This window comes from Oncorhynchus mykiss, chromosome 5, assembly GCF_057628025.1.
Source record: "Oncorhynchus mykiss isolate SJ-2025 chromosome 5, ASM5762802v1, whole genome shotgun sequence".
NCBI lineage: Eukaryota > Metazoa > Chordata > Actinopteri > Salmoniformes > Salmonidae > Oncorhynchus > Oncorhynchus mykiss.
The window spans coordinates 30,703,701-30,725,284 of record NC_143026.1 but is presented as its reverse complement, the minus strand read 5'-3'; the positions used below and the strand labels follow the sequence as shown (position 1 = coordinate 30,725,284).

At 42.8% G+C, this 21,584-nt stretch overlaps 1 protein-coding gene across 2 annotated transcripts in view; it reads right to left on the bottom strand.

Annotated features, from left to right (window-relative positions):
* rgs3a (regulator of G protein signaling 3a) overlaps positions 1-14,927 on the bottom strand; it is a 182,693-nt gene extending 167,766 nt beyond the window's left edge. The window contains exon 1 of one of the 2 annotated variants that reach the window (XM_090234482.1): positions 14,707-14,927. The gene's annotated coding sequence lies outside the window, so the exon portion shown is untranslated. The remainder of the gene's footprint in view (positions 1-14,706) is intronic. The other variant, XM_090234483.1, reaches the window with a different exon arrangement.
* Between the last annotated feature and the right edge of the window lie 6,657 nt (positions 14,928-21,584).

Sequence of the window (21,584 nt, the reverse complement as noted above, 5' to 3'; positions counted from 1 at the left end):
CTGAAAGCGACTCGAAGACGATGACACCACCCAGCGCTAACAGATAGATGAACACAATGTAGCAGAGTACTACAGACAGACATACAGGATTTCTGCTCAGCCAAACTGAGGGTGACTGACTCATCATGCCACACGGAACTACGCAACAAGACGGGGACATTTAGGGCGACTGGGCAGAGGGTAGCCGTTGTGATTGGCAGATGTCTTATTTCCTGTTTCTGCCGGGGGCCAATCTGCCCATGGGGATTATGAGTCACGTCAATCAATCTGTGGGTCATCCCACTGTCTCAGTCTGTGACATGGAGGGTTTGGGTGGGTTGGTTTAAACACAGGGCGAATAGGGTGATCACGACACATTCAGAAAGGTGAACCGTATTAACATACTGTACCGTATTAATGTGATTTCATAAATACTGTAAGATGGCAGTGATGCGGTGAAACGAAACCAATAACAATGCATACAGGCCATGCATCCTCCGAAACACGACCCAACCAAGCTGCATCGCTTCGTGAAACAATGCCAGCTTAACCCAAAAACCAGCCACACCAATGTGTTGGAGGAAACACTGTACACCTGGTGACTGTGTCAACGTGCATACACCCAGACCGCCACAGGAATCGTTAGAGCGTGATGGGACAAGGACATCCCTGCCGGCCAAATCCTCCCCTAACCCGGATGACGCTGGGCCAATTGGCACCACCCAATGGGTCTCCCGGTCAAGGCCAGCTGCAACAGAGCCTGGACTCGAACCAGGATCTCTAGTGGTACAGCTAGCAACTGTGATGCAGTGACTTAGACCACTGCACCACCCGGGAGGCACGTTCATCTTTCCCTCAATCCTGACTAGTCTCCCAGTCCCTGCCGCTGAAAAACATCCCCACATGGTGTTGCCAACACCATGCTTCACCGTAGGGATGGCACCAGGTTTCCTCCAGATGTGACACTTGGCATTCAAGCCAAAGAGTTCATTCTTGGTTTTATCAGACCAGAGAATCTTGTTTCTCATTGTCTAAGAGTCTTTAGGTGCTGTTTGGTAAACTCCAAGTGGGCTGTCATGTGCCTTTTACTGAGGAGTGGATTCCATCTGGCCATTCTACCATAAAGGCCTGATTGGTAGAGCGCTGCAGAGATGGTTGTCCTTCTGGAAGTTTCTCCCATCTCCACAGCAGAACTGAGTGACCATTTGGTTCTTGGTCACCTCCCTGACCAAGGCCCTTCACCGCCAATTGCTCAGTTTGGACTGGCGGCCAGCTGTAGGAAGGGTCTTGGTGGTTCCAAACTTCTTCTGTTTAAGAATGATGGAGGCCACTGTGTTCTTGAGGACCTTCAATTCTGCAGAAATGTTTTGGTACCCTTCCCACATCTGTAACTCAATAAAATCCTGTCTCGGAGCTCTAAGGACAATTCCTTCAACCTCAAGGCTGGGCTTTTGCTCTGACATGCACTGTCAACTGTGGGACCTTATATAGACAGGTGTGTGCCTTTCCAAATCATGTCCAATCAATTGAATTTACCACAGGTGGACTCCAACCAAGTTGTAGAAACATCTCAAGGATGATCAATGGAAACAGGAACCTGAGCTCAAGTTCAGGTCTCATACCAAAGGGTCTGAATGCTTATGTAAACAAAGTATTTCTGTTTTTTTATATTTAATACATTTGTAAACAATTCCTTAAAATCGCTGCCAAAAGTGATTCTAACGTGTATTGACTCAGGGTGTATTGACTTCAAGTTTTTTCTTTATTTGTATTATTTTCTACATTGTAGAATAATAGTGAGGACATCAAAACAATGAAATAACACATGGAATCATGTAGTAAACAAAAAGGTGTGCCTTGTTAAAAGTTAATTTGTGAAATTTCTTTCCTTCTTAATTTGTTTGAGCCAATCAGTTGTGTTGTGACAAGGTAGGGTGGTATACAGAAGATAGCCCTATTTGGTAAAAGACCAAGTCCATTTTATGGCAGGAACAGCTCAAATAAGCAAAGAGAAACGACAGTCTATCATTACTTTATGACATGAAGGTCAGTCAATCCGGAATATTTCAAGCTCTTTAAAAAAAAATTCAAGTGCAGTCGCAAAAACCATCAAGCGCTAGGATGAAACTTGCTCTAATGAGGAAAGGAAAACCCAGAGTTACCACTGCTGCAGAGAATAAGTTCATTAGAGTTACCAGCCTCAAAAATTGCAGCCCAAATAAATGCTTGACAGAGTTCAAGTAACAGACACATCTCAACATCAACTGTTCAGAGGAGACTGCATGAAACAGGCCTTCATGGTCAAATATCTGCAAAGAAACCGCTACTAAAGGACACCAATAAGAAGAAGAGACTTGCTTGGGCCAAGAAACCCGAGCAATGGACATTAGACCGGTGGAAATCTGTCCTTTGGTCTGATGAGTCCAAATTTGAGATTTTTGGTTCCAACCACCGTGTCTTTGCGAAACGGCAGAGTAGGTGAATGGATGATCTCTGGATGTGTGGTTCCCACTGTGAAGCTTGGAGGAGGAGGTGTGATGGTGTGGGGGTGCTTTGCTGGTGACAATCAGTGATTTATTTATAATTCAAGGCATACGTAACCAGCATGGCTTCCACAGCATTCTGCAGCGATACACCATCCCATCTGGTTTTCAACAGGACAATGACCCAACACACCTCCAGGCTGTGTAAGGGCTATTTGACCAAGAAGGAGAGTGATGGAGTGTTGCATCAGATGACCTGATCTTCACAATCACCCAACTTCAACCCAATTGAGATGGTTTGGGATGAGTTGGACCACAGAGTGACGGAAAAGAAGCCAAAAAGTGCTCAGCATATGTGGGAACTCCTTCAAGACTGTTGGAAAAGCATTCCAGGTGAAGCTGGTTGAGAGAATTCCAAGAGTGTGCAAAGCTGTCATCAAGGCAAAGGGTAGCTCCTTTGAAGAATCTAAAATCTAAAATATATATGTATTGATTTGTTTAACACTTTTTTGGTTACTACATGATTCCATATGTGTTTTTTAATAGTTTTGATGTCTTCACTATTATTATACATTGTAGAAAATAGTAAAATAAAGGAAAAAAACATTTTAATGAGTAGTTGTGTCCAAACTCTTGACTGGTACTGTGTATAAATGAGATATTTCATTTTCAATCAATTATTTAATTTTCAATCAATTAAAAAACTATATATATATATATATATATATATATTCTTCAAAACATGTTTTCACTTTGCCGTTATGGATTACTGTGTGTAAATGGGTGAGAATTAAAATCTATTTAATACATTTCAAATTCAGGCTGTAACACAGAAAAATATGGAATAAGTCAAGGGGTATGTGTCATGCCCTGGTCTTAGTATTTTGTGTTTTCTTTATTAGTTTGGTCAGGCCAGGGTGTGACATGGGTATTTATGTGGTGTGTTTTGTCTAGGGTTTTTTTGTAGGTTATGGGATTGTGGTTAGTGAAGTAGTCTAGGTAAGTCTATGGTTGCCTAGAGTGGTTCTCAATCAGAGGCAGATGTTTATCGTTGTCTCTGATTGGGAACCATATTTAGGCAGCCATATTCTTTGAGTATTTCGTGGGTGATTGTTCCTGTCTCTGGGTTTGTTGCACCAGAATGGGCTGTTTCGGTTTTTCACGTTTTTGTATACTGTTTGTATTTTCATCTTTCATTAAAGATGTTTATGAATAACCACTCTGCATTTTGGTCCTCCTCTCTTTCACCGGAAGAAAACCGTAACAGTATGAATTGTCTCTGGAGGCAATGTATTTGTCTAGGGTTCAGCTCTCCAATTCTCCCTAATGAGCCTAGTTTGTTCTCGGCTTAAAATTCAGTCTACAGAGACTAGCTAAGTGTTTTCGACTATATAAAAAATAATAATGGATGTTTTCGTACACTCAGTGTACAAAACATTAAGGACACCTGCTTTTCCATGACATGGACTGACCAGGTGAAAGCTATGATCCCTTATTGATGTCAATGGTTGAATATACTTCAATTAGTGTAGATGAAGGGGAGGAGACCAATTTAAATGGGGATTTTTAAGCCTTGAGACAATTGAGACATGGATTGTGTATGTGTGTCATTCAGAGGCTGAATGGGCAAGACAACATATTTCAGTGCTTTAGAGCGGGGTATGGTAGTAGGTGACAGGAGCACCGGTTTATGTCAAGAACTGCAATGCTTCTGGATTTTTCACGCTCAACAGTTTCCCGTGTGTATCAAGTATGGTCCACCACCCAAAGGACATCCAGTGAACTTGACACAACTGTGGGAAGCCTTGGAGTCATCATGGGCCAGCATTCCTATGGAATGCTTTCGACACCTTGTAAAGTCCATGAACCAATACATTAACCTCTATGGGATCGGTTAAACTAACGTGTGCTAATATGATCTGATATGGGCAAAAAGCTTAAATTCTTGTTAATCTAACTGCACTGTCCAATTTACAGTAGCTATTAGTGAAAGAATGCCATGCTATTGTTTGAGAATAGTGCACAGTTATGAACTTGAAAATGTATCAATAAACCAATTAGGCACATTTGGGCAGACTTGATACAACATTTTGAACAATAATGCAGTGGTTCATTGGATCAGTCTAAAACTTTGCACATACACTGCTGCCATCTAGTGGACAAAATCTAAATTGCGCCTAAACTGTAATAATACGGTGTGGCCTTTCTCTTGCATTTCAAAGATGATGGAACAAAAATACAAAAAACAGATGTGTTTTCTTTGTATTATCTTTTAACAGATCTATTGTGTTATATTCTCCTACATTAATTTCAAATTTCCACAAATATCAAAGTGTTTCCTTTCAAATGGTATCAAGAATATGCATTTCCTTGCTTCAGGTCATGAGCTACAGGCAGATAGATTTGGGCATGTCATTTTAGGTGAAAGTTGAAAAAAAAGGGTCCTAACACCAGATACAAAACTACTCTAATATGGCGTTGGGGGTTGACATACGGTATAACAGGATAAACTCTGAAAAACTAAATTAAGATTATGATTGGAGAAACAAAACAAAGCAATGGTTTGACTATTGTGTATTTGACAGTTCAACGTGGCAGGAAGTGGCCAGAGGAAAGAACAGAGGATATGTGACCTTTTAGGATGGGTTATCTGACTTTGGATCAACAAGACAGTAGCATGAGGCATGAGTTAACCTTAAATCATAGCAGCGTCAGTACAAACATCAGTACAGACCTAAGTTATATACACTTTCTCAGGACAGCAGCTCTATGTGAAACAGGGCGATATTATTGATGCTTGACATTTACTATAATTTCCTATAAATATTTAATTTGCAGATTAAAAGGAATTTAAAGCCATCTGTTAAAGGGCAGCAACAAAAACAATCTAATAATATACAGTAGAAAGGTCTCATGTGTTTCAGTAGGCATTGATGGAAACAAGCGTGAAATATCAAATTGAATATGATTGCCTCTGTTGTTGTTTTAGAGGAACTATATTTTTATCTGACATATACACATTAGAAACTGTGATTTATGATGGGATGGCCTCAGGCAAAGTTGAGATTCATCTTTGTCATTCCTGTTGTGCTTACAATGTCAGCAGCAATGTCAAGCAAATGCTACGCCTCTCCTCTAAAACCAACTATAGGGAAGTGGGTTGGGTAGGTGTGTAAATGTTTCAGTACTTCGGGGGAGGGGAGAGTGCATGTGCATGCAGATGACACTTTCATGTGTAGACCCTCTGACCCTAGTTGTAACAACGTTTGAGGGCAGTGCATTAGACATGGTTAAATGCATACACACGTACAGGTCACGTTGTGTCAGTTATAAATACTCTAGCTGTCCTGGAGGGTGAGTACACACACGACAGACAAAGACAGACAGACAGACAGACAGACAGACAGACAGACAGACAGACAGACAGACAGAGACACAAGCACACACACACACAGAGACACACACACACACACACACATAGAGACACAAGCAGACACACACACAAGCAGACACAGACACAGAGAGAGACACAAACAGACACACACACGCACACACACACACACACAGAGAGACAAAAGCAGACACACACACATACACACATAGAAAGATACACGAGCAGACACACACACACACACAAGCAGACACACACACACAAAGAAACTCAAGCAGACACAAACACAAGCAGACACACACACAGAGAGACACAAGCAGACACAGATACACAAGCAGACATAGACAGAAACACAAACAGACACAGACAGACACAAGCAGAAACAGAGACACAAGCAGACACACAAAGACACAGGCAGACATACACACACACACACACACACACACACACACACACACACACACACACACACACACAGAGAGACACAAGCAGACACATACAGACACACACACACAGAGAGACACAAGCGGACATTTAAAAATCCTCTGAAACATTGCCCTCTACATTTACATAATCTAATGTAAATCCATTATAAATTACACACTCACACAAGCCCTCTCACACACACTAACACATGTAAACAGATCTTCCTCTACACAGACATACTCTACAGTCATGGCCAAAAGCTTTGAGAATGACACAAATATACATTTTCACAAAGTCTGCTGCCTCAGTTTGTATGATGGCAATTTGCATATACTCCAGAATATTATGAAGAGTGATCAAGTCCCTCTTTGCCAAAAAAAACCATTTCCACTGCATTTCAGCCCTGCCACAAAAGGACCAGCTGACATCATGTCAGTGATTCTCTCGTTGACACAGGTGTGAGTGTTGACGAGGACAAGGCTGGAGATCACTCTGTCATGCTGATTGAGTTCGAATAACAGACTGGAAACTTCAAAAGGAGGGTGGTGCTTGGAATCATTGTTCTTCCTCTGTCAATCATGGTTAACTGCAAGGAAACACGTGCCGTCATCATTGCTTTGCACAAAAAGGGCTTCACAGGCAAGGATATCGCTGCCAGTAAGATTGCACCTAAATCAACCATTTATCGGATCATCAAGAACTTCAAGGAGAACGGTTCAATTGTTGTGAAGAAGGCATCAGGGCGCCCAAGAAAGTCCAGGAAGCGCCAAGACCGTCTCCTAAAGTTGATTCAGCTGCGGGATCGGGGCACCACCAGTACAGAGCTTGCTCAGGAATGGCAGCAGGCAGGTGTGAGTGCATCTGCACGCAGAGTGAGGCAAAGATTTTTGGAGGATGGCCTGGCGTCAAGAAGGGCAGCAAAGAAGCCACTTCTCTCCAAGAAAAACATCAGGGAGAGACTGATATTCTGCAAAAGGTGCAGGGATTGGACTGCTGAGGACTGGGGTAAAGTAATTTTCTCTGATCCCCTTTTCGATTGTTTGGGGCATCCGGAAAAAATGCTTGTCTGGAGAAGACATGGTGAGCTCTACCATCAGTCCTGTGTCATGCCAACAGTAAAGCATCCTGGGACCATTCATGTTGCTTCTCAGCCAAGGGAGTGGGCTCACTCACAATTTTGCCTAAGAACACAGCCATGAATAAAGAATGGTACCAACACATCCTCCAAGAGCAACTTCTCCCAACCATCCAGGAACAGTTTGGTGACAAACAATGCCTTTTCCAGCATGATGGAGCACCTTGCCATAACGCAAAAGTGACAACTAAGTGGCCCGGGGAACAAAACTTCGATATCTTGGGTACATGGCCAGGAAACTCCCCAGACCTTAATCCCATTGAGAACTTGTGGGCAATCTTCAAGAGGCGGGTGGACAAACAAAAACCAACAAATTCTGACAAACTCCAAGCATTGATTATGCAAGAATGGGCTGCCATCAGTCAGGATGTGGCCCAGAAGTTAATTGACAGCATGCCAGGGCAGATTGCAGAGGTCTAGAAAAAGAAGGGTCAACACTGCAAATATTGACTCTTTGCATCAACTTCATGTAATTGTCAATAAAAGCCTTTGACACTTATGAAATGCTTGTAATTATACGTCAGTATTCCATAGTAACATCTGACAAGAATATCTAAAGACACTGAAGCAGCAAACTTTGTGGAAATTAATATTTGTGTCATTCTCAAAACTTTTGGCCACGACTGTACTCCCACTCAGCCCAGTCCAAGCTCTTCTCTGTCCTGGCACCCCAATGGTGGAACCAGCTTCCCCCTGAGTCCCTGTCCTTTCTATGCCTGTGATATGTGGTTGTCCCTCCTAGCTATCTTAAGAGGAATGCACTAACGTAAGTCACTCTGGATAAGAGCGTCTGCAAAATGACTCAATTGTAAACGTACACCCAACACTCCAAAACCATGAAGGGCAGTCCATTCTCCCTTATTCATCCAATACATAAGGTTATGTAAGAGTGTGGGATCTCATATGATCTGCATTACCTATCTCTACTATCTGACCCATTGTCTAACTGTCTAACCCTTTGTATAATTGTCTAACTGTCTAACCCATTGTCTAACCCATTGTCCAACTGTCTAACCCATTGTCTAACTAATTGTATAACTGTCTAACCCATTGTCTAATTGTCTAACTGTCTAACCAGTTGTCTAACTGTCTAACCCATCGTCTAACCCATTGTCTAATTGTCTAACTGTCTAACCCATTGTCTAACCCATTGTCTAACTGTCTAACCTATTGTCTAACCCATTGTCTAATTGTCTAACTGCCTAACCAGTTGTTTAACTGTTAGACTTTTTTTATTTATTTATTTTTTTTATTACTTTTTAACCCATCCTCTAACCCATTGTCTAATTGTCTAACTGTCTAACCTATTGTCTAACCCATTGTCTAATTGTCTAACTGTCTAACCTATTGTCTAACCCATCATCTAACCCATTGTCTAATTGTCTAACTGTCTAACCCATTGTCTAACCCATCGTCTAACCCATTGTCTAATTGTCTAACCCATTGTCTAACCCATGGTCTAACTGTCTAACCCATCATCTAACCCGGTCTAATTGTCTAACTGTCTAACCCATTGTCTAACTGTCTAACCCATCGTCTAACCCATTGGCGAACTCTCTAACCCATCGTCTAACCCATTGTCTAATTGTCTAACTGTCTAACCCATCATCTAACCCGGTCTAATTGTCTAACTGTCTATCCCATCGTCTAACCCGTTGTCGAACTGTCTAAAACATCGTCTAACCCATTGTCTAACTGTCTAACCCATTATCTAACCCGGTCTAATTGTCTAACTGTCTAACCCATCGTCTAACCCATTGTCGAACTGTCTAACCCATCGTCTAACCCATTGTCGAACTGTCTAACCCATTGTCGAACTGTCTAACCCATTGCCCAACTGTCTAACCCATTGCCCAACTGTCTAACCATTTGTCTAACTATCTAACCCATTGGCTAACTGTCTAACCCATTTTCTAACTGTCTAACCCACTTCTGTATTAGAATGACCAAAGAGGTGTTGTGGTGGATCTCTCTCACTCCCCGAGAAGTTCTTAAATTAGCCTTTCAAATGCAAGGCCGTATCCAGGTCAATTATGCTAACAGTCTGGCCCATGTTGATGTGCACTCCTTTTGGAAGGGAATGGAAGAGCAGTGGTCTTGCACGCCGTGCGTCACACTCAGAGCAGAGCATGCTAGGTTGAGAGGGAGACTGTGCAACACTATGTCTGTAGTCCAATTCGAGAGCAGGAGAGACCCAATCTCAGTCCTACTGATGCTATGAGCCTATTGTGGGACTCTAATAGCAAGGCTTGCTAGTATGACTCTACACGGGCTAGAAACCTTGCATCTGCAGTGTATTTGGTCTTAGATTTGCATCAAAGTTTGAAACCTTTTTGTTACTCACATAGCTGCTCTCAGGTAGCCTAATTCTTCATTTGAATAATCCTATTAGTAGTATTCATTGCCAGAGACACACACATAACAGCAGTGTCAGAGATCATGCTGGCTCTCTCAGATGACCCTGGCTCACCTCACTATAAGCAAAGCATTCACGGAGGCCATTTAAAAAATCCCCTTTTTCTCTTCCCAATTTCGTAGTATCCAATTGTTAGTATTTACTATCTTGTCTCATTGCTACAACTCCGAAGACGAAGGTCGAAAGCCATGCGTTCTCCGAAACACAACCTAACCAAGAGGCACTGCTTCTTACACAGCGCGCATCCAACCCGGAAGCCAGCCGCACCAGTGTGTCGGAGGAAACACCATGCACCATGCGCCACCCGGGAGGCCCCTACGGAGGCCATTTTAACGTGGGTGGCTGTCCCTTTACAAACCTGATGTAGCCTATTATTTAGTAATTTAGTCATGAAATTCTAAATCACAGCTGAAATGTCTGAATCCTTTCCTCTGATGTCTGCCGGAGCTCTTCAGGGTGACAGACTGGGGACATTCATTGCGGTTAAGTTCAAAGCGCTGTGGGAGTGACAAACTGGGGTCAGAAACCATGTTTTCCTTCCTCTCTTTCACTCTGACTTTATCATACACCTCTCCCTCTCACCTCCCACACTCTATCTCTGTACATTTCCCTCTCTCTGTGTGTTCACTAGTCTGACTGGGCATGGCAAAAAAAGTGTTTTAATTGTGTGACCTTATTTTAAGGCATGAGACAAACTAAATGAACACAACCCTTATCTGAAATTGCAGCCATAAGTGACGCCAATCATGCATCGCTCCCTCTATCTCTCTGCTTTTATTTAACAGCACGATTAACATCAAGAGCCTCCATTCAGCCAGCTCTTTTGTCATCTCCCATATTCTCCCAGAAAATTGACTTTTAGTCTTCTGATAACACACTTCAGTTCTCTTCCTTATATAACAAACAGAGAGCCAGGCTTATGTCAATTGGATCCCAATTTCCATATTGCTTGTTGGGTGGACATAGGCTGTTGTCTTTGTTGGTTCTGTTGCCTAGAAGGCACTGTGTGGCTAGAGCAAGTTAGTGGTTCTATTCTATTGTATTGTATTCTATTTTATTATATTCTGTCAGGCTAACAGCTGTGTTGTGTGAACAGTGCAGATTGGCAGATGCAACAGGGCTGTTACCCATCCTGCCCCTGGGGCTTTGCATTCAGATGGGTCGTGGACTGTTCTCTCTGCTTCCGAACGGCAAGCGGTACAGTCTGACACCAACAGGCTCCTGAACAGCTTCTATCCCCAAGCCATAAGACTGCTGAATAGATAACTAAATAGCTACACGGACTAGTTGAGTTGACAATTTTATACATGTTTTACACTGTCTCTATGCACATTCACAGGGCCCTACACACTCATGCCCCCTGATACTCTAACACACACAACCACACACTTCATAATTTGCTCACACACACATACATTTATACTGAAGATACACACCCACACGCCCACTAACATACAATCTTCACATACGCTGCTGCTACTCTGTTTATCAAATATGCCTAGTAACCTTACCCCTATACATACAGTGCATTCGAAAAGTATTTAGACCCCTTGACTTTTTCAACATTGTTATGTTACAGCCTTATTCTAAAATAGATTAAATCTGTTTTTTCCCTCATCAATCTACACACAATACCCCATAATGAAACAGCAAAAACAGGTTTTTAGAAATGATGGCAAATGTCAATTTTTTTTTTTAATGAAATATCATATTTACTTAAATATTAAGACTCTTTACTCAGTACTTTGTTGAAGCACCTTTGGTAGCGATTACAGCCTTGAGTCTTCTTGGGTATGATGCTACAAGCTTGGCACACCTGTATTTGGAGAGATTCTCCCATTCTTCTCTGCAGATCCTCTCAAGCTCTGTCATGTTGGATGGAGAGCGTCGTTGCACAGGTATTTTCAGGTCTCTCCAGAGATGTTCGATCGGATTCAAGTCCGAGTTCTGGCTGGGCCATTCAAGGACATTCAGAGACCACTCCTGCATTGTCTTTGCTATGTGCTTAGGGTCGTTGTCCTGTTGGAAGGTGAACCTTCACCCCAGTCTGAGGTCTTGAGCACTCTGGATCAGGTTTCCATCAAGGATCTCTCTGTTCTTTGCTCTGTTCATCTTTCCCTCGATCCTGACTAGTCTCCCAGTCCCTGCTGCTGAAAAACATCCCCTCATCATGATGCTGCCACCACCATGCTTCACTGTAGGGATGGTGCCAGGTTTCCTCAAGACTTGACGCTTGGCATTCAGACCAAAGTGTTCTATCTCGGTTTCATCAGATCAGATACATTTCATTTTTGTTTTTCATGGTCCGAGAGTGCTTTAGGTGCCTTTTGGCAAACTTCAAGCAGGCTGTCATGTGCCTTTTTACTGAGGAGTGGATTCCGTCTGGCCACTCTACCATAAAGGCCTGATTGGTGGAGTGCTGCAGAGATGGTTGTCCTTATGGAAGGTTATCCCATCTCCACAGAGGAACTCTGGAGCTCTGTCAGAGTGACCATTGGGTTCTTGGTCACCTCCCTGACCAAGTCCCTTCTCAGCTGATTGTTCAGTTTGCCCATGCGGCCAGCTCTAGGAAGATTCTTGATAGTTCCGAACTTCTTCCATTTAAGAATGATGGTTACTGTATTCTTGGGGATCCTCAATGCTGCTGAAAGTTTTTGGTACCCTTCCCCAGATCTGTGCCTCGACAAAATTCTGTCTTGGACTTAAAACTTAAAACTTGAAACTAGGCCAAATTGATCAGTTGCATGGTACACTGACCAACACTACACCGCTGTAGGGAGCATGCCCAACACATCTGCTCCACTTCCTCCTTTAGCTTCACTGGACAAATATACTGTAGCCTTCCTGGGTGTAATTGGACAACAACGTCTGAACCATTCTGGTCAGTAATTGGAGTATCGCTGGTTCAAGCCCCACTCCTGTTCTTGTTCCTAGATCGCTTTGTTATCACTGGGATGCTCTCAGAGGATGGCCTGAAGGTATGATTTTAAAAACCAAATGTATCATATAAGCATTAGTTGTAACCTGTCATGTCAACCTGAATGTGTGATAAAAAATACTTTCTATTAATTTCTTATACAACTAATGATGTGTAAGAGATTGCAAAGGAGATGGATGAAAGATAAGCGTTAATGAGTGAGAGAGAGGGTGAGAGAGAAAGGGAGAGCGAGACATAAAGGGATTGAGAATGAGAGAAAAAAGAACAGGACATGGATGAGAGTGGTACTGTGGGAGAGAAAAGTGGGTGAGATTAAGAAAGATAAGGAGAGGAAGGCTACAATAGACATAGATGTAAATGAATTGGATTTTCCCAGTCCCATGTCCATGTTTCTGGTTAGGACAAACAGAGTTTAGTTGCCCTACATTCACCCAGATGCCAACAGCACAGGAGAGAATCAGCACTGATGTGGGATGCACACATGCACACACACATGCACACACACACAACAGACACCCACAGGCTTTGACATGAAGAGTCACACACTGTTTCACACACGGTGCACACACACCTCTACCTATCTCTACCTTGCACATTCTTCCACTGCAAATCTACCATTCCAATGTTTTCCTTGCTATATTGTATTTACTTTGCCTCCATGGCCTTGTTTTGCCTTTACCTCCCTTATCTCACCTCATTTGCTCACATTTTATATAGACTTATATTTGACTGTATGTTTGTTTTACTCCATGTGTAACTCTGAGTTGTTGTATGTGTCGAACTGCTTTGATTTATCTTGGCAAGGTCGCAATTGTAAATGAGAACTTGTTCTCAACTTGCCTACCTGGTTAAATAAAGGTGAAATAAAATAAAATAAATAAATAAAATATGTTCTCATGTTCTGAGCAAGGAACTTAAACGTTAGCTTTCTTACATAGCACATATTGCACTTTTACTTTCTTCTCCAAAACTTTGGTTTTGCATTATTTAAACCAAATTGAACATGTTTCATTATTTATTTGAGGCTAAATTGATTTTATTGATATATTATATTAAGTTAAAATAAGTGTTCATTCAGTATTTTTCTATTACATTATTACAAATACATTTTAAAAATCGGCCGATTAATCTGTATCTGCTTTTTTGGTCCTCCAATAATTGGTATCGTTATCGGTGTTGAAAAATCATAATCAGCCGAACTCTAGTCTGGTCTGCATTTAATATCTTAACTTATGTTCAACCTTTGTTAAGATCGATTCAGATGTGAATAATAAAGAATAATAAAAATATGTTTTTTTGTAGAAGGCTGTGTGTAGCTCCTACTGTCATGTGGCTATAGAAATGAGCTTTGTGGCCTATCCTTACTCTAACACTGTAGCTTTTAGATTAATTTCAGTCCATCAGCTTCAGAATGAAGGAACGTTTTCCCATCTCACCCCTAGGCATGGGTCTGAGCAGCCTCATGCCATTGTCAGAACACAAATACTTTCTAACCAGCACTAAAAGTCTGAAGTGACAGCTGCCCCAGTTCTTATCAGACAGCCATTATATACATAATATAAACACACACACACACACACCATTCCTAAAACTAGTTGCAAATTGCATGAGACAATCTGAGTTTAGTCAAGCATGGCAAATGAGCGTGATTACTATTTCATTGGGTCAATCTCAATCTGAGAGGATGACATGCAAATATTAATTACAAAAGGCATACCATTACAATGTAATTAAATAATGCATCAAAGGTGTGTGTCTCTCACTCACTCACTCACTCACTCACTCACTCACTCAGAAAAGAGAGTGAGAGAGAGAGACAACCGAAAGACAGAGAGGAGACAATGAACACTAAAACCTGCTAATTAAGCGCTTCTATCTTTCTACATCTCAAACAACAACACTATACTGTACTCCTGAGTGCACAAAGGCAACACTCACCTACTCCAGGCTGCTCAGGGGGCAGGCACTCAAAATCATAACTCGTCTATAGTCCACCAGCACCAAGGTGAAAGAGCATAGACGGGTGAGAGAGAGGGAACAGTCACTCTTCTCCACAGAAAACAAGAAAATATGGACAGTGTGGAGGAAAGAATGAAAGTAAACAGCAGCGTGTGTGAAGCTCTGCAGTTTCACTCCAGCACACAGTACAAACACAGAGCTGTTTGCAACCCCTCAGAAGCCGACTGCTTGTCCAGCCCCCTCCTCCCTCCCTACCTCCCTCCACACTTCGCTCTCCCTGACTCCCTTAATCCCCATTTCTCCCCACACCCCTCACCCCACCTCCCGACCCAGAATGCCAAGGCCCCTTTAGATTGCCCCAGCTGCGAGCCCGGTACAGTCCGCACACACTCTTACACACACACATATAACACACACACACACACTCGACTCAGTGGAGGTCTGCTGGACAGATACAGATACACGATAGACATATATGTGCACTCATCTGAGCTCCCCTGAATATACCACCGTATATTTAAACCCTCATACACTGCATACAGTACACATGTACTATAGCACACGCAGATGTAGAATGGCTCGATGCTCCACTGACCGGTGGTGTGTTATTGGATTTGTTGGGGATGGGAGCACACTCTCAGGTGCTTGGTCTTCCCCAGCTCCTCCCCCCAGTAGGTAATACCAGCCGCTGACCTCCTACAGCAGCCCACAGAACAACCGCACTGTTAGTCAGGAAGAGAGAGGAAGGGAAGAGAACAGGAATATTTGCATTTGAAGCATTTGAATGCAAGCACACACACACTACACACACTGTACAGTGCAGCAACTAGCCTAGGTCTTGCTCCATCCAGTGAGAGTGGAGAATGCAGTGTTCTCTGTACTGGTGTCTTCTCACTGTCCATTATTTAGATGGTTCTAAGCTGCAGTCTGAGCTCTTTCCTACTAAATAGATGTGATTCTGTGGACTGTAACAACAATCGCTGGGAAAAGCAACTTATCTGAGTGGACAAATTTATGCAGGCTGTGGGGCGAGGGGGAGAGACGATGGAGAGAGGGGGAGTGGGGGAGGGGAGACATGTACTGTAACCCCTGACTATTATGATGCCCAATAGACAAACAGAAACCAGAGGGAGGGGAAAGGGAAGAGAGAGAGGAGGGGGATATAGAGAGAGAGAGAGATGGGACGAGGGAAGGGATGAGAGAGATAAGGGGGGATAGATGAAGCAGAATAAAGCCAAGGAGTTGTGGAGGATGACAGTAGAAGGAGGGACCTGAGAGATGAACTGGAGAACTCCCAGTGACTCAATGCTTAATCTCCTCATTAGCAAATTGAGCCAATTAAATATTATTTGGGCTAAATGCTAGAGAGGAAGAAACTATTTGTGTAGACCGAGTTTGAGGTAAATGCCAGGAAAGGCTTACTTTGTATGGGAAATAGGCTAAATATGTGTGTGTGAGTGTGTTTGTGTGTGTGTGTGCATATTCTGTATATAATGTGTGTGTGTTGCGACCATTGTTCTCACAGCTCGCATTACAGGAATAGAATAAATATGCAGGGACCGCAGAGCAAACAAATGATGACTACCTAAATGTCAACAGTGGTCTTTTTTATATGGGTCTGAATCTTAAAATACATAGAATCCTTTCAGTTATCTGGCATACCTCATGAATAAAACACATTGCACTGACCATTGCATCAGAGGCCTAGGTGTGTTTGAGTAAGCATACGACTCGGTAAGTAGTAAAGTATAGTGGGAACCTGTCTGCTTTAGATTGCCATGGGAAACAACAGGAGTCAACAACAGGAGTTTCCTCCCCGTATCTCGTTTCCATTTGCTTGTCTACTATCATGTATTGTCTGTGCAGATGAAGTAGAGGAGACAAGGAGAGGAAGCCACTATAGACTAATGCAAGACACCCAGTGAGAGCCACAGACCTCCCTGCCTTTGGGAGTTTTTATATACAGTACTGTTTGGGCACAGGGGGGTGGGAGACAGTTGGATAAGTTAAGAGTGAATAATTAAACAGGGAGGTGAAAGAGGAAGAGCTAAGAAAAAACTCTGAGGGAAAACCCAGCAGGAGTCTACTTTTAGTTTTAGTAACTCCTCTGGTGGAGACACTGAACTTTAGATCTGACACCTCAACTATGGTGACCACATGTCCCGGATTGTGCGAGACAGTCCCGCATTTTGGCCCTTTGTCCAGTGTCCCGCAACCAAACAATCATGTCCCGCATTTTATCAGCAAATTCAAACACCACTTAAAGTATTTAGCAAAAAAGGTAGATTTTATCAAAATAAATATATGATAAGGATGAGGTACTGGTGATGTTAAACACTTCTCCAATCGTTTTTGAGATCTGATATTCTGAGCAGAGCAAGACGAGACATAGGCCAATATCATGTCATAGGCCAATCTTCAACCAATCACAGTTCTCAGATCCTTTCCGGCTAAATTCAAGCTTGGAGAGGACAATTAGGATTAACTACTTACAAAAAGCGTGCTTCTGACGAAGAGCTACAAAAGTAAGTAAATAGCCATATTAGATTCAAAGAAATAAGGTAATTTCGTCAAACTGCTCATTCAACATATTTGATGCTGCTTCACTCAATCCCATTTTAAAAGTCTCTTGTTTTACAGTCCCTGAGACAACTAAAAATGTCTCTGCTGTCACAGTCTGCACTGGAGTACATTCACCTTGTTAAGGGGACTCTCTCACAGAAGGAAAAACATTGTTACCTGCATTGATTTCTGCTTGTGCATTACAGCTTGTTCTCACATGCTGTGTACTTAAAATTAACAGTTCTTGCTATAGCTATTGAGTGTCTCCTTGCCCAACAGCAACTAGGTTTATCATGGATTAGTCCAATACAAACTGCTTTGAGGTCAGTACTGATCTTTTGTAACACTAGAATAACTGCTATATGTGAGGGACGTACTGATCTTTTGTAACACTAGAATAACTGCTTTATGTGAGGGCCGTACTGATCTTTTGTAACACCAGAAGGACTGCTACAAGGGCGGAGGAGATGTGTTCAAATCAAAGTGTGTTGGTCGGGTACAAGCGAAACACTGGTGTTTCCAACTCCAACAGTACAGTAATATCTAGCAATACACACATAATCTAAAAAGTAAAAAGGAAGAAATTAAGACATAACAGAATGAGCAATGTCAGAGTCAGGAATAGAGTAGTTCCTCCTTTAAAAGTTGCGAGCTTACACCACGGGATTTAGAGGTACCCAGCATCACAGCCTCATTGCTCCAGACCACCACAATGGGAAGTTAGAGCACTCATTATGCATTTGGGTCCCAAGGTTTTTATATGACCAATCATATCGAGTGGTTCCAATCACGAATTTGACGTGAACCACCTGTCCCTGGTGACTTTCTTCAGCAAAGATGGCTGACAAAACATTATGGTGGAAGCAAATTTAAGAAATTATAACGTCATAATGAGTCAAGCAAAACAATTACAATTGAGAGGAATATGTCAGTAAATGTGCATTTAATTTACGAAAATCACTATTTAGCAAGTTATTTTCAGTCATATCCAATACCAGGTGTATCAAACTCCATTCTTTTGATGATGCTGTGTCTGCATGTATGTATCACAATTATACACTTCAACAGTGTTTACCACTCCTGCTCCTGGGACATCAATGATTACACATTGTAACTATGCAATAGACTAGAAAAATGATTTAAGAAAAGGCTGATTTGTAATTAATATATACAGATTAAAAAACAGTACATCCTGCCAGCACGCCCACAAGCGAGCCACTCAGGCGGAGAATGACGCGTGGAAGAGAGCGAGGAACGAGATGGGAGTAACAATCCAGGCTATTTGCTCTGAGACTTGCATAATAATGTATTGAAACAAGCAGGGAGCCCGTTTTGAACCCTCAAGTCCAGCACGCAGTAACTCTAATAAACTTATTCTCTGCAGCAGAGGATACGTTTTTTTTAATTTAATCCATTTTAGAATAAGGCTGTAATGTAACAAATTGTGGAAAAAGTCAAGGGGTCTGAATACTTCCCGAAGGCACTATGTAATGTGGGTAAAACAGAATGTAAACATTTAAGAATTCCGATGGGCCTTCACGCTTTTTACCTTGAATTAGTCCTTTTGGAAGTTTTTCTTGGTAAGCCCTTCTCAGTATGTAAACATTATTAAAGTGACCAGTGTTCAATGACTCTGTGTACATAGGGCAGCAGTCTCTAAGGTGCAGGGTGGTAGCCGGCTAGTAACGGTGACTAAGGTTCATGGCAGGGTATTGGGCAGAGGCTGGCTAGTGGTGACTGTTAAAACAGTCTAATGGCCTAGAGATAGAGGCTGTTAATCAGTCTCTTGGTCCCAGCTTTGATGCACCTGTACTGTCTCCGCCTTCTAGATGGTAACGAGGTGAACATGCCCTGGTTCTGGTGGCTGAGGTCCATGATGATCTTCTTGTCACTGTCTGTGTGAAGGGACCATTTCAGGTCCTCATTGATGTGCACACCAAGGACCCTCTCCACTGTGACCCTGTCGATGTGGATGGGGGCATGTCGATGTGGATGGGGGTGTGTCCATGTGGATGTGGGCATGGGCGTGCTCTCTCTGCCGTTTCTTGTAGTCCACAATCAGCTCCTTCGTTTTGTTGACTTTGAGGGGGAGGTTCTTTTCCTAGGAGTACAGGAGGCGGCTGAACCACTGTGTGGCCTCCGTGTTGACAATCAGCGTGGAGGAGGTGTTGTTGCGTACCTTCACCTCTTGGTGTAAGTCCATCAAGAAGTCCAAGACCCAGTTGCACAGAGACACCAGAAGAACTGCAGTACTGTAAATGTGCTGTAGCCATAGACGAATATGGCTGTACCACTAGACTAGAGGGATTGAGGTAAAGTAGGCTTTCTGAGGGCAGTAGTGATGTGTTGTAACACCCAAGGCCCCATGGTTGTTTCCTGTGGCCACGGCTGCTCACTCACTCTGGACTAAACAGTTATTTCCATGGTCCGAGACACACACACACACTCAGAGAGAGGGAGAAAGATAATTACTGAGTGACCCTTTTATACTAAGGTGGAGTGAGGACTGAAGGGTTACAGTGGTGTGTGGAGGGTTACAGTGGTATGTAGAGGTTTACAGTGGTATGTAGAGGGTTACAGCGGTATGTAGAGGGTTACAGTGGTATGTAGAGGGTTACAGTGGTATGTAGAGGGTTACAGTGGTGTGTAGAAGGTTACAGTGGTATGTAGAGGGTTACAGTGGTATGTAGAGGGTTACAGTGGTATGTAGAGGGTTACAGTGGTGTGTAGAGGGTTACAGTGGTATGTGGAGGGTTACAGTCGTATGTAGAGGATTACAGTGGTATGTAGAGGATTACAGTGGTATGTAGAGGGTTACAGTAGTATGTGAAAGGTTACAGTGGTATGTAGAGGATTACAGTGGTATGTGGAGGGTTACAGTGGTATGTGAAGGGTTACAGTGGTATGTTGAAGGTTACAGTGGTATGTGGAAGGTTACAGTGGTATTTAGAGGGTTACGGTGGTATGTGGATGGTTACATTGGTATGTGGAGGGTTACAGTGGTATGTAGAGGGTTACAGTGGTATGTGGAGGGTTACAGTGGTGTGTAGAGGGTTACAGTGGTATGTAGAGGGTTACAGTGGTATGTGGAGGGTTACAGTGGTATGTGAAGGGTTACAGTGGTATGTAGAGGATTACAGTGGTATGTGGAGGGTTACAGTGGTATGTGAAGGGTTACAGTGGTATGTTGAAGGTTACAGTGGTATGTGGAAGGTGGAAGGTTACAGTGGTATGTAGAGGGTTACAGTGGTATGTGGAGGGTTACAGTGGTATTTAGAGGGTTACGGTGGTATGTGGATGGTTAGATTGGTATGTGGAGGGTTACAGTGGTATGTTGATGGTTACAGTGGTGTGTAGAAGGTTACAGTGGTATGTAGAGGGTTACAGTGGTATGTAGAGGGTTACAGTGGTAAGTGGAGGGTTACAGTGGTATTTAGAGGGTTATAGTGGTATGTAGAGGGTTACAGTGGTATGTGAAGGGTTACAGTGGTATGTGGAGGGTTACAGTGGTATGTGGGAGGTTACAGTGGTTTGTAGAGGGTTACAGTGGTATGTAGAGGGTTACAGTGGTATGTGAAGGGTTACAGTGGTATGTGGAGGGTTACAGTGGTATTTAGAGGGTTACAGTGGTATGTAGAGGGTTACAGTGGTGTGTAGAAGGTTACAGTGGTATGTAGAGGGTTACAGTGGTATGTGGAGGGTTACAGTGGTATGTGAAGGGTTACAGTGGTATGTGGAAGGTTACAGGGATTTGTAGAGGGTTACAGTGGTATGTAGAGGGTTACATTGGTATGTGAAGGGTTACAGTGGTATGTAGAGGGTTACAGTGGTATGTGGAGGGTTACAGTGGTATGTGAAGGGTTACAGTGGTATGTAGAGGGTTACAGTGGTTTGTAGAGGGTTACAGTGGTTTGTAGAGGGTTACAGTGGTATGTGAAGGGTTACAGTGGTATGTGGAAGGTTACAGTGGTTTGTAGAGGGTTACAGTGGTATGTAGAGGGTTACAGTGGTATGTGAAGGGTTACAGTGGAGAGTAGAATGTATGAAGAACAACAAACTCACCTTCTGTGGGTCCATGAGGGAACGCATTCCAAAACTCATACACCCCAGCAGCCCACTCCTCCTGCAGACTGACAGACAGAGAGAGAGAGAGAGAGAGAGAGAGAGAGAGAGAGAGAGAGAGAGAGAGAGAGAGAGAGAGAGAGAGAGAGAGAAATAGATCAATTAAATCCATGGTCAAATTATATGGTTCTCTTCCTCATGGGCAGCAATCTTGTCCATTGGCTAGCAATTGA